The 13,508-nt window shown below is 30.7% G+C and overlaps 1 protein-coding gene across 10 annotated transcripts in view; it reads right to left on the reverse strand.

Annotated features, from left to right (window-relative positions):
- ADGRL2 (adhesion G protein-coupled receptor L2) overlaps nucleotides 1–13,508 on the reverse strand; it is a 180,047-nt gene that overhangs the window by 161,796 nt on the left and 4,743 nt on the right. Inside the window, exon 1 of one of the 10 annotated variants that reach the window (XM_081225987.1) lies at nucleotides 5,356–5,374. The exons of 8 other annotated variants lie outside the window; for them this stretch is intronic. The gene's annotated coding sequence lies outside the window, so the exon portion shown is untranslated. Of the gene's footprint in view, nucleotides 1–392; nucleotides 413–5,355; nucleotides 5,375–13,508 lie in introns of those variants that run through there. One more of the 10 variants, XM_081225985.1, reaches the window with a different exon arrangement.

Here is a 13,508-nt window from a genome sequence, read left to right on the forward strand (position 1 = left end):
CCTTCATGAGAAAGTCTAATCATAGCACAGTAGGCTCTTCATAAACACACCCCTAACTAACATCCCAGTTTCATCTCCTTCCACTTCCTGGGCAATTTGTACCCTCCATACACATTCTCCTTAAGGTACCATTTTCTGCCTTTGTTTTCCCTGACCTTTACCTCTGACTTCTCCTCCTCCTCAAAAAGCCTGCATCTGCTGAAATCCTCCTCTGCCTTCAGGTCTATTTAAATGGATTCTCTTTTTTCTATATTATTCATTCTGAATTGACTCCCCCTACCCTATATTTCCACAGTCTTTCCTCTACACTTCAGGTTGGCATGTCATTATGGTATGCCTTATATTATAATTATTTGTGGAAATGTCTGTTTCTCTGATGAGATTTTAAGTACCTAGAGAGCACAGTCCTTGTACGGTACACTTCTTCAGTCAGGGCCTTAATAAATGGCTGTTGATCTAAAGTGAAGAATTAAAGCCCCGAAGTTAATGGATACCTAGATGAAATGTGCTTATAGATAAAACTGCCCTTGTAAAAGGCAAAACACAATAAATATTTCAAAATATAGACTTTAAGACCAATGAAAGTAAATACACACTTTCAGTCTGGAAATTTTGACAAACTTGGTATTAGAAGTTCTGTCATTTTTTAAACCACATGTGCCGTCATAATAACTTCTGTGGCATTGTAAGAAACCAAAAATAACATCTTGAAAGTAAAATCCAAAACATTATAAACACTGTGAATTATTAAAATAAATCCAAGCCCTTACCTATCATTTATACACATGCAACATTGCCAGGAAAGGTTGCTCTGAACTACAGAAACATAATGTACTTTGAAAACATACCTGCATGTGAAATACCCTATATTTCAAAAGAAGATTTGGGTATGACTTTTACTTTAATTAAACTCTCAAAAGAATTCTTTTATATAGTAAAAATTCTCTATGACTGTGCATCTGAATACAATTTAATTTATCAAAACTGGGAGTAAGTGGTAGGATAATGGCAAAAGTTGGATCGCTCTGGCTTAGTGATTTCTTCTGACCTTGAGAAACCTATAAATTGCACAACATAGAATGGTAACAAGGCTGACACAAAAATTAAGATTTGCTTCTTTCAATTTTACCTTTCTGATCTTATTTGTACCCTATAAATATCCCTATAAATTAAAAGTTGTTTTAAGGAATTTTAGGTAGATTAAGTCTTGAATATAAGTTAACCAAAAATGGAAAATCTGTCTTTCAGCTAAACTACCAAATACACCATTAGGTATTTGCACTATACTGTGAAAGACAGAGATAAGTTTATGATTATTATATTTAGAATTAAGAACAATTTTCAATTTTTTAATATTTGTAATATATTACATACATATTAAACCAAAAACTATGCTGTTTTAGATTTGTTATCATTCAATTCTTTATCTATTGTGCTTGCACAGAATCAATAAAACTCAAAGTCCATATAAAGGAATCTCACTACTAAAGACAGGGAGCCTCTAATTTCCACTGAATTGTTTGTTAAAATAATTTTCAATCTATTCATAAATCTTGCAACAACAAAAAAATGAACTAAGTCCCATCTTTAAACCTGTTTCTATACCATCATGATAGATGATTTCAAAAAAATTTAACCTAGATGTCAAACACTTATACTTCATCAATTTTTGATTGTATGTTAAAATGATGTAAAATATTGAAGCTTTAATGAGCACTCAGCATTAAAAAGTCAATTTGATAAGGAATGAATGTTCAAATAGATAAGCAGAGCTTTAAAAATTCAGAATGGTATAGCTGTGATACCGTCCAAAAGTTAACCTTTATAAGCCGTGTTAATGAAAATTTTTAGCTAAAATTACGTTCTGTTTCCTGGAATCCTTCCTAATAGTTTTAGTCTGACTTTCTACCTACTTGATTTATTGACACCTGTTATAGTTCCCTATCTAAAAGCCTATTCTTATACAGGGCTGCATATATTTTCTACTCTTTTTAGATCTCTTTTATGTAATAAATATAATGTCAACAAAATTAAAACAGTAAAAGTACCACAAAAGTTTATCTAAGTTGTAGATTCTAACAGAAATGATGAGAGAAAATCAATAGAAACTTGTCTTACACATAATGCAATAATTTGTAAGTTTAGATAATAGAGCCTAATTTTCAGCCAAATCCTGGCCAAGAACTAATACATATATTTTCCTTACCATATTTTGGTTGAAACAAATCTAAATAAAGTAGGATGGCAGGCCAATCAAAGGCAACAACTGTGCTACGTAGTTGCCCATACCAATCTTTTTTATACACAAACTACCTTTTTTCCTTTTAAATAATTTTATTCACAACACAAATTTAATTATAGGATGGCAGTATATATGCATTCCTCAAACTGTCATTTAAGATGCTTCAATGAAAAGCTTCTATATTTTCTTTGAGAAAAAAATGCATGAAATAGTTTTTATTTTGTAGGTTGAATAAAAGTATGCAAATATAAAAAGATCACACATATGCTATAATGAATGATCAATTATCAGGCCCAACATTAAAAGAATGTTTTACAAGAGTTGAATAATGCCAAGTATAAAGGTATAGCAAATATCCTTTTTTAATTATGGAGGCCTTAATATATATTAAGTCATACGGAAACACTTTGAAGACCACCACCAAATAATGAGATTCCACGTTACATAAAAAAACTGTACACTGATAGAAATCACTAAATGTTTATCTTGGCTCTCTTTAGGAGGTCAAACAGCAGCTTACTTGGGAAGTCAAATGAAAAACATGACAATTTTTTTAAAAGGAGAAATAAGGCCCTCAGAGCCATCAATTCAGAAATGAGTAACATCAAATTATTAAAATAACTCCTGAAGAAAACATTCTATCAGAGGGAATGTCAAAAATACTAAATCAATATACAAAATACCAAAATGATGTTCTTAAGAAGAATGCAAAAAGTATCTGACATTATCATCAGTTTTATAAATTTTTGGAGTTTGCGATGACTTACTCCTTAAAAACAGGCAAAATCAGTTTTAATAAAGTAAGCTAACAAATTAAAGCTATATTTTAGTTTATTTTCAATTCAAAGTTAACATCTTGGTGAGTTAATTGCAACCCTCTTGATACGCTCCTCTTGGTTTTCACAGAATTAACAGGCAATATAGAGAATGAAGCTATTAGTATATGTAGTCTACAAGATTCTCCATATTCTTAAAATACTTAAGCAATGATTGTACTATAGGGTTTTCAACTTAGTATTGTTCTAAAGAGCTCTAATTATTATTCTCTAATTTCTTTAAAGAATATTCTTAAACTATTAAAAATCAATTCTAAATGTTTTTGAAAAATTCAACTCTAGAAAATGTGAATTCTAAGATACTTAAGATTTGTTCCTGGGTTTTTTAATCATGTAATATTATTAACTGAATAATAATTGTCTTAAAAGATATCTATTCTCATTTTAATGAAACCAATTATAGGCTGAAATGTCTAAAGAACTTATGTACTTAACGTATAACACAATACCAAAAAAATTAGTTAAGAAAAAAAAACACATGGGAGATGTGGGAGAGTGACTACATTATTAAAGCAGCCAAGTATAAAAGTTACGACTGACCATCAAGTTTATTATAATTCTATGTCCCCACAGTTCTACAAAATATTTTACAAGCGCTAATCAACCCTAAATTCCTATAGCGATCACGGAAGATAGGAAAGTGCTTTGAGAACTGTGTTCTTAAATACCTTAGTGTGTTGCAGTTGTTATCTGAATCCCACATAGCAAAGAGTTAAAACAAAGATTTTTTTTGAGTGTAATTCAAGTCACTTCATAGGCCCAGGTATTTATTTTTACATTAGTTATTGGGGGCCAGTAACTACTACTAAGAGATAACAGAGCATTTGTTATGATGCTCTGACAAGTAGTAAAATGCTGGGCTAAGCCTTTTTCTCGAACCTAAACCAACTTTTTACTTAGGGCCACTCAACTACCTTTCTGCTTTGACTTACATTTGGTCAAAACAAAAATGCCTTTTGAATCAATAAACTGATTTAAAGAGCATTAAATATAAACTAATTTTTTTAAAAAATTACATAAAAATTCAATGATTCAATAGGTTTTCTTTTCCTTCTTAAATATAAATCTCAAAAAAGGTTTTATGAATCATATTTATATTGAAATATAGAAAGCAAATATGAGATAAAATTATCCATAAGTAAAATGCATCAGTATTTTTATTTTGAATTTCAGATATTTCCTTATGTATTGTATTTATTTTTATATAAGGCAATATAATTATGCCTAAATTATTGGAGATAATTTACAATATCTTTTTCTTACAAAAATAGCATACTTTTTATTAAAAATACATAACATCTTATAACTTACTCTTTTTAGAAATGAATAGAAATTTGATATTCTAGGGTCTTAACATTTTCACTCTTTAATGCAGTTTTGAATTAACAATATTATGTGAATGTCACAAAATCATGTTATACAAAGTATACATAATAAAAAGTCTTTTTTTTTCAATTTGAATAAATCTATCAAATAGACGAAAGGAAACGCCTTTGAAACATAAAGGCAAAAAGAAATTAATACTGTTTATTTTTATAATTAAAATGAAAACTGTAGTTTTTAAATCCTGGTCATAAGGCAATTTAAAATACATTTAAAAATTATTTTCCAATACAGTTATGAAAGCATGAAGATTCAGTTTTGCATTCCAGGCTCTTCATATAGGTATACACAAAATTTTGAAGATATATTATTTAGGCTTTACTACAGTTTTGTTAATTTCTGTTTAAGATGTTAACATGTTAAAATATTTGGCTTCAGTTCAAACAGTTTTAAAAGGTATCAAGTCTTTTTAATAGGAATTTCTATTTTTATAAAACTTATACTAAAAAAACATTATTTCAAATGTACATTCATAACACATATTACCCTTATCTGGAGAATTATTCTTTATATTATATTATCCGCATAGCTTATTTTAAAAAGCGATCTGCTCATATAGATGCAGGAACAACTAATACATACATATCTACTCTTAACATTTATACAAATGACAGGATGTTTTATCATAATTCATACTCTTTTTTATTATTCATTCGAGAATGTTTAATAAAAATTTCTTTGGTAATTTACAAAGAATGTTGGGTTATTTTAAACTGAAAAGCAGCTGTGAATTAACTCTCTCATCATAAACATCCCCAATATAATAAAATAACAATAATCCTTTTACAACAATAATTTTTCAATAACACAATTTCTTCACAATTCAAATTTCATTATTTTAAAAATCACTCAGTAGTCTACCTTCAGATTTAAGACAAAACAAGTAGAACTTACCCTAGCTGTGCTTTTCCAGTAACCTCACAGAAGTTATGCACTCCGTGACACTTACTGTTCCTCACGCAATAATTTTCCTGGAATGAATTCTCTCTAGTAACCCTTACCTCACTGTGAAGGGAGGTGTGATATTCGAGGGAAAAGGGTAATGAACCGTAATATCAGATTCTATTTTCCAGTGCTTATCATATTTAGTACCAACTATGATAAGAAATCTCTTTTTATCATATTATTTAAGGCAATGAAGTAAAGTTGGCAGTACAGGATGTCTATCAATAATTCTATGGAAAGGAGTATTTGGACACTTTTGTAAAACATACCATCGTAATCCTATTGAAATGTAATTGCTGTTGTTAATAGTCTTACCCTGATATGAAAATGTTCTGCGTAAATGTAGCACAGACTTGTTAAGATAATACAGGACCATGCTGAGAGGGTAATACTTATACAAAAGCCCATGCCAGTGCCATAAATTTCATTATTAGACAACAGTTTCCAAACTTACAGGGTCATTCTGTATAACAGTTAATAATCTAACTTTCCACATTAGTAAAGATTAGCTAATAAAATAATAAATCCACAACAGTAAATTTCAGTAAGAAACAGCCTTTTAAAATACAAAATAAATATTTTTATTTGTCATCTCATCCTTTGGTAAACCAAGGGAAAAAATGAACTATTATATCTCTTTTCAAGGACAGATAAGTAAGTAGATAACCTTCCTTCTTCCTAACAAGCAAATTCTTAAGCAACGTTACTATACCAAAATGTAAAATTAAAATAAAATGATTCATTTTTAGTAGAATTTAACACAATATCTTGTCCTTAAATTTCCTGGCACAATTAAACATACGCAGGTAATGTGAAAAATACGCTCGCTAAAGAGATCCAAATGCTCCTAAAGTCTTTCCAGCCAGATTACCAAAACACCTGCTTGCAAAACTCTCAAGTATTCCTGAGTATCTGTTTAATAATTTCTTAGAAATTTAGTTGACACGGGGTTCATAAACAGAATTCAGTTTTTAATCAAGCCGTCTATCATGTCTGCATTCATTTTTTACCAAGTTAGCAGTTTCCTAACCCACTTAACAGAAGGTCCTTATTAGCAGTTTCCTTGTTTAAATGTCACTGCACGAATCGGTCCATTTTTGCAAGTAAAAGTCACTAATCCAAGGTGATCATTTTTGTTTTTAGAGAAGAGCATATGCAACACATCTAATTTGATCTATTAATTAAATGTAGAGGAATGTAATTTACCCCTTACTGTTAAGTGATTGTTTTACATTTTACATAATCTGGAAAATTATCTAAAAAATTTGGATCGCTCTTTTAACAATTATTAGGTATTAAACGAGAGGTCTGAGACCATCCTCCCAGAGATTTAGCCAATCATTTAAAAAAATAAGAATCTCAAAATGAACCTGATTCATTATTTTCATTATCTTTCTAGCAATTTTTACTAATTAAGAAAAGGTAAATACAGAAAATAAAATGTAATCTGTAAATACATAAAAATGATAAATACCTGGCATTAAATTTCACTCGAATTTGGCTAATCTCAAAATGCTTTATTTTCCTTAGAACAATTTTTCTCAAACAAAAATAAAAAATATCTTAATAAAATGTCATTTTCAAAAGGGAAATAATCAATTTATACTGCTTTGATTATTTTATCTCATATGCAAGCTCCCTCTACAGGTAATAACAAAGGTTAGCAAAAATATCTGAAACATGGAGGCAGTTGTGTGCGTTAAGATGCAGTCACCATTGCATAAAAATGCTATTATCTAGCATTGTTCCCTCCTCCTTACCAATTATCTGATTAAAATAACTGCTCCTGAAAATCTGTGGTTCAACATTATTATTCCTGTACTTCATCTTGGTTAAGAATACAGCTAGAGCAGGGAGGATACACAAACTTTTCAATCACCCAAGAGCTACTCTCACAAAGTGTATTTCAAGGAAAAGAAAACATTACCTTGCTTACCCAGTACCAGCCAGAAATGGCAGACCACGCAACACAAAGCTGCCCAACCCATTTACCTGGTGCATCTTCTGACTGCAAAGTAAGCAATCAAAAGCGGCATCTTACGACTGATTTACAGTGAAAGATAAAAAATCAATTTTAAATGACCACAGAAACAACTACATTTTCTTCTTATTTAGAATTCATAAACTTAAACCAGAGAGTGTTTACTTTTGAAAAATAAATATATTTTCATTAATTCAATACAAAAAGGAAAAAGAAACTGAATTGCTTTGAAAAATGTTCTTTACCGCTCCATAATATCTTTTTCAGAATCTGTCTTAGATTTTTGTTTACACATTCTCCTCTTTTGCTAGGTTCCTTTCCCCAGGTATACAGAGATAAAGGTGCATCTCTGCCAAGGGAGGAAAAAAAAGCAAAGTTAAGAACCATTTCAAAGTCTTGGGGGCAAGGTTTGCCAAAAAATTGTTTCTGGACTATGTTTATTTCCCCTCTCCTTTAAGATTTCCCCCTTCTAATATGCATACCCCACCTTTATAGCATATAAGCAGTGACTGTAAATTTGAGGCAAGTCAGTTTGACTTACCTATAAATGAATTGACAGGCTTATAAAAAGTGATTTTTTTAAACTAAGATTCTTAAATAGAATTATGAAAGATATGCTAACTTTCATACTAAAACATATAGAAATATACAGAGATATCAATTATATTTCTTTTTTCCAATTAAACAAAGAAAATAAGGTTAATGGGAAAAGCAACGTATAATAAGCAGAGGTTTTAGTGAGCTTTTTACTTACAAGAAAGAAATAAAATTTTGTTTCACTTATACTTTTAAATATTCAGGCTGCAGACCTAGTTTAAAACCAAAGGCAATATAAAAAGTGGCTTCCATCAAGGCTATGGGTGACAAAGCATTTGCAGCAGAAAAAACAAAGGGAGGGGACGTCCCCCCATTATTCATCATCAATGACGTTATCAAGAGGAAGCACCTAATAGTCAAATATCTTTCACATGACAAACAGAACTCTGAAAAGGACAAAAACAGTAAAGTGTCCTTAGTAAAAGTGAAAATATCTAGCATATCATAATTTTAGTGTAATTTTTATTTGTTGATGAATATGAAGCAAAATCACGTGTTTTAGAATTACGTCCATCTCTTCTGAAATGGAAAACAAGATATATAAAATGGATCAATTCTTCATTTAATACACTAAGCCTTTATCAAATTCCACGAAAATACGTGCAATCACTGGGATACAAATGCATAAGCTTACATCACCAAAATTAACGTTTCCCAAACTGTCTTGGACATTAACCATAGAAAAGCCAAGAATTTTAAGATTTAATACATACCATAAGCATCCTGAGATTAAAAAGATGAATAAATAACATGCTATATAAGAAAATGTGTTCTGTAATTTCTTATCAATAACCACAGTAATAAACAGTAAAAAATGGTAGGCTTTTAAAGCAGAGGAATAAAATTTCTGCAGGGAAGGTACCAGTGGAATAAAGAAATAACAATTCCAAATAGAAATACTTTCCTTCAAAGTAAAGACCCAGGGAAAATAGCTTTCAACATGATTTTTTCATGTAGTAAATTGCAGTTGACAACTGATTAAGTAAATATAATCTACATAAAACAGAAATATTTTATCCACTAGAGACCTTATTGAAAATCTTGTAAACACTCACCCATTATATGAAGTGGTGTCATACTATTTAATTTTAAGAATAAATGATTAAAATTAGAGCTCACGTTATAAAGAAAACAGGGAGAATTCTCTTTTCCTCTCTCTACAGATAAACACTATTTACTATCCTCTACAAGAGAAAGCACTAGTCAAATGCAAGGTCACCTAGACCGCCCCCGACAGCCAAGAACCATTTTTGACAGTAATTGGGGTTAGATTATTATGTCATCTAAATCCAGTGCAATAATCTGTTTGAGGTATGGACTGATGTAAAAACACCTACAAAATGAGGCAAAGTGTGCACAGCACAGGAATTTCATGGTCCAAAGGCAGGAAATACCTTTGAGAACAAAACAGAGATCAAGTAAGTCATATCATTTTCAGAATCAGTTTAAACACAGGTACCTTAATCATACATATTTTACATTTTAAACTTGCATCTGTGTTAATTTTTAGCCAATAGCTGTTAATAAATACTGATGTATACAGAGAAACAGAATAGTCAAAAGTGTATGCTTATGTAAGTACATGTGTGTATATATTCGACCAAGAAAGGATTTAAAAGAGTATTATCTAATAAGTGAAAGAATGAAATTAAATCCTTTCTCTTTTATTAGGAATCTCACAGTGCATTCTTCTTTGCTACTACAATGGTCAAAGTTTTTGTTATACATCTAGAGAAAGACACAGGGTTGTATCTGGTTTTGCTCTGGCAAAGTAGTATGTGTTTGAATTGATCTAAGTCTAAAGTTAACCACCTTTTCAATTTCTCCTATCTCTCATGTCCAAGAACTAATAGTTGTATCCCTGTTTCTTTTTTCAGCTTACCAGATTAAAAAAATTTTTTGAAGTTACTTCACGCATCTTAAAACAGAATTAAGATCTGGTCATTATTTCAGTAAGTTAACTTCTGCTTAACCTGCCTGCTTTTTAATCTTATATTTCTATTTTTATTAAAGTATTGAATCTATCCTTTAAAAAAAAAGTCTCCCAAAGAATCTTCAGCTTTAAGTAGGCTTCTTTTAAGCAACTCATTTCATTACTGAAATTCAGAGATTAAGGTGTAATCCCTGTGTGTGAATTTTAATGTTTATAATGTACTCCTCACAGATTGGAAAAAATCAATGGCAAGACCAACAGGGGCCCGTTCTGCTCAGCATACGTGTTCCTGTCAGGTCGTGATTAATGCTGTGCTCTGTAGAGGGAGACATTACATCCGGGCTAAAACAGACCTAAATTTTACCCTCAGGCAAAAATCTGATTTAAACATCTCTATTTAAAGTGACATTTGTCCTCCCTTTTCAACTGGTTTCCCCAGAAATTCCAGGAAGTTGACTTCATGACCTAAAAACAGCCGGGTAGCTGTGAGAGGCAGTTGTGCCTGTTCTTGCACTTGGATAAATCTGGGTGCCAGAATGAATCCAGGTGGTAATGAAACAGGTGCCCAGCTATCTGCTCCGATGAATCCCATGCCACTTTACTGCTATAAGAATTTAAGATTTAGAATTCCGTATAATTCTAGAGTCAGTAAAAATTTTGAATATGTGTTTCTTTGGCTGATTATAACCTAGCTATCCCTACTGATGGATTAGTTCCTTTTGATTCATAAAATTACATCTGATTTTTCACTACACTGATCTGAAGTATCAACCGATTACGAATTCTAGAAATCCAGAAAAGCAACTGTCATGCAATAGCTTCCATAAAAACAAAAATGGAAAGCAAAAAGAAAAAATGTTCACATAACCAAAGTCCCCAAGTAAACAAGATGTATGCATATAAAAACAGGTGCCAATATCCTTACACTGTGAAACATGGTAACTTTTGATATTATTAAGCAATTTAGACACTACTAGCAAGTTCCTATTGACCAAGGTAATCTAATTTCTGTTGCTTTTCAAAGTAAGTTGATTTTTTTTTCTTTAGCCGTTCTGGTAATTGAACAAATTTATACAACTGATGGGATTTTATTTACCACCACACAATGCATAAAATCCTTTGCAAAGACAAACTATATTACTTCATAAAACTGCATTTTTGCTGTAATTAAACAAATTGTATTTAAACTTGCTCTGTGCTTCCAAAGCAATCGATAGCATTTTGCTATAAGCTGCACTTTACTTGCAGGTGTTAAGCACTTGGTTCTTTCATTCGCTCTACCTTTTTTTTTTTAAGGTAATTTTTATTTACAAAATAAGGGAATTTTTTTGGTAAGAAACAGCTTTTTAAAAACTGTTGGTAAGAATATATTGTAAAGTGTCTGTAAATTATAGCCTACATTAAGTCCATCAAATAAATGATCTAAAAAGATTTTTTAGGTATTTTTGGTTGTTTAGGACCTTTTCTTGTATGACACAATGATCCACTCAAAACAATACCTACTTACATTAGAATAGCATTTAAGGTATTTTTATAGTCTATAACATATATTTAACAAAACCTATATATTAAATTCAAAATACCACATTGCAGTCGTGAATAAAATTTAGGAATTAGATCCTAGTTATAGTTACTCCTTTAAAAGTTATCACACCAGGTCAAGAAAAATGACATTATTTTAGGATTCTACTTCCGTAATTCCAATAATTAACTATCTCTAAATTAGACCATTTCCTTAACCTTTTTCTTAAAGCATTAAAAAATAATAATCACTACTTGACCAATCTTGAGTAGCAAAAAGATTTTAGATAACAGTTTCAATTTTTCTGATAACATCAAGTCTAATTACAGTAATCTGAGTGATTAAATACTTTTCAACCTTTCAACCTTCAATCAAGAATTATTTGAAGAGATGAATATTTGGGTGGGACTACAGACTAATTAGTGTTATGTAAGAGAGAAGTTAACCAAGCTATGACCATAATCTATTTTTAAATAGAAATATTTTAATCTTTCTTGAAAATAGTTACAAACCAGATATCTATTTAGGTAATGTGAACTAATATTTAAACGAATTACCTTAGTAACTGATACGACCAAAACACAAACAGGATTTTAAGTCCTTTCCAAGTCTAGCAGCTAAAGTTACTATTTTTAAATAGCAATCCTGTATGACACTAAATTCTTCAAATTTCAAAAACTGTATTTCATTCCTAATCTATGTACAGTTAATCTGTGCAAGTGGTATGGACTCTTATTAAAATGAAAACAGATTTCTATCAGGTAGGGTTTGGCTCATACCTTAGAATAGAATACACTGTAATGCTCCCTTCATCTCATACTACACTTGACAGTAAGCTCAGTGTTACTGAATATTTACTTACAAAAGTTAGGTCAAATAAATATTTTCATAGAAAATAGAGCAATAACATTTTATCACTATGGTGTGCAGACTTCTAGTTACCTTCTGACCTTCCCAACATCTCAGTCTTAGCTCATATACTCCTATATTACTTAAGACACTAAAATACTAATTCAAAATTTTTAATGAAACACAGAAAACTCCAATAATCATCAAATAAAGTTCTAACCCCAAGTAAACCTTAGTTTTAAAGCTCTCCTCTTGATAATTTTAAGAAAGGAAACGCCCAGAAGCTTGGTGTTAACGTTTCTGCTCATTGTGAAAATTGCAGCAATAAAAACTCCAACTGCTTGTCTTAAATTAAGACTTGTAGTACTCCATGTGAGATCTGTATACTTATACTAGTTTTTGTAACATTTGGAAGTTTTGTTTTCTGCTTTGATGTTAGTCCATTAATAAAGCAGAGAGTCAAAAGCCTGGAAAAAATTACATTTAGTGGAAATCTTCAAGTCAAAACCTCAAGTAATTGGTTTGTTTTACCCCACATGATTCAATATTCTGATTTCCCCAACTACCTGCTCCCAGAGCTATCTGCATTTCTAAATTCGTTTTCTGTTGCCAACACATAGTAACCCAGTGACTGAAAATGGCAGCTGAAGTGCTTCTACAACACATCAATTTTTTTTCTCTAAGTAGTCCAATTTTGTCATCTAAATGTTGAAAAATCTTTTCACTGCATTTTACAGCTTTAGAGATTTGCGGAATTCACGATCACCATCATATAAAATGAAGAGCAATATTTTCAAGACAATTTTTAGATTATCACTAATAGCTCTAAAGGATAATGTGTTTTCTTTATAGCACTCTGCATTCAAAGCAGACTAGTTAACAGCAACTTAAGTGCAATAATAGCAATTACATCAATGTGGGCCTTTTTACCTCGAAAGTACTTCTTAGACAACTGAAGAGATCAGATAAATAAACTATCATAAAATGATTTCAGGGTAATAAGATACAATTTGAATGCCACTAAAAAATGCTCATCTTAATCTGAAAAAAATTATCATCCTATTACACTGAAGACTAAAAATGTTAGGTGATTAATGATTATTTTTCCCTCCAAAACTTTTTATTAATTTTCACTTTTAAAAGAAAAACAAGGAGTTCTGAACATGTGTAAAAAAAAAAAAAAAACCTCTAATGAAGGGATATCAATTCACGTTCAAAAT

The sequence above is a fragment of the Mesoplodon bidens genome, assembly GCF_964165515.1.
Source record: "Mesoplodon bidens genome assembly, chromosome: 2".
Classification (NCBI taxonomy): domain Eukaryota; kingdom Metazoa; phylum Chordata; class Mammalia; order Artiodactyla; family Ziphiidae; genus Mesoplodon; species Mesoplodon bidens.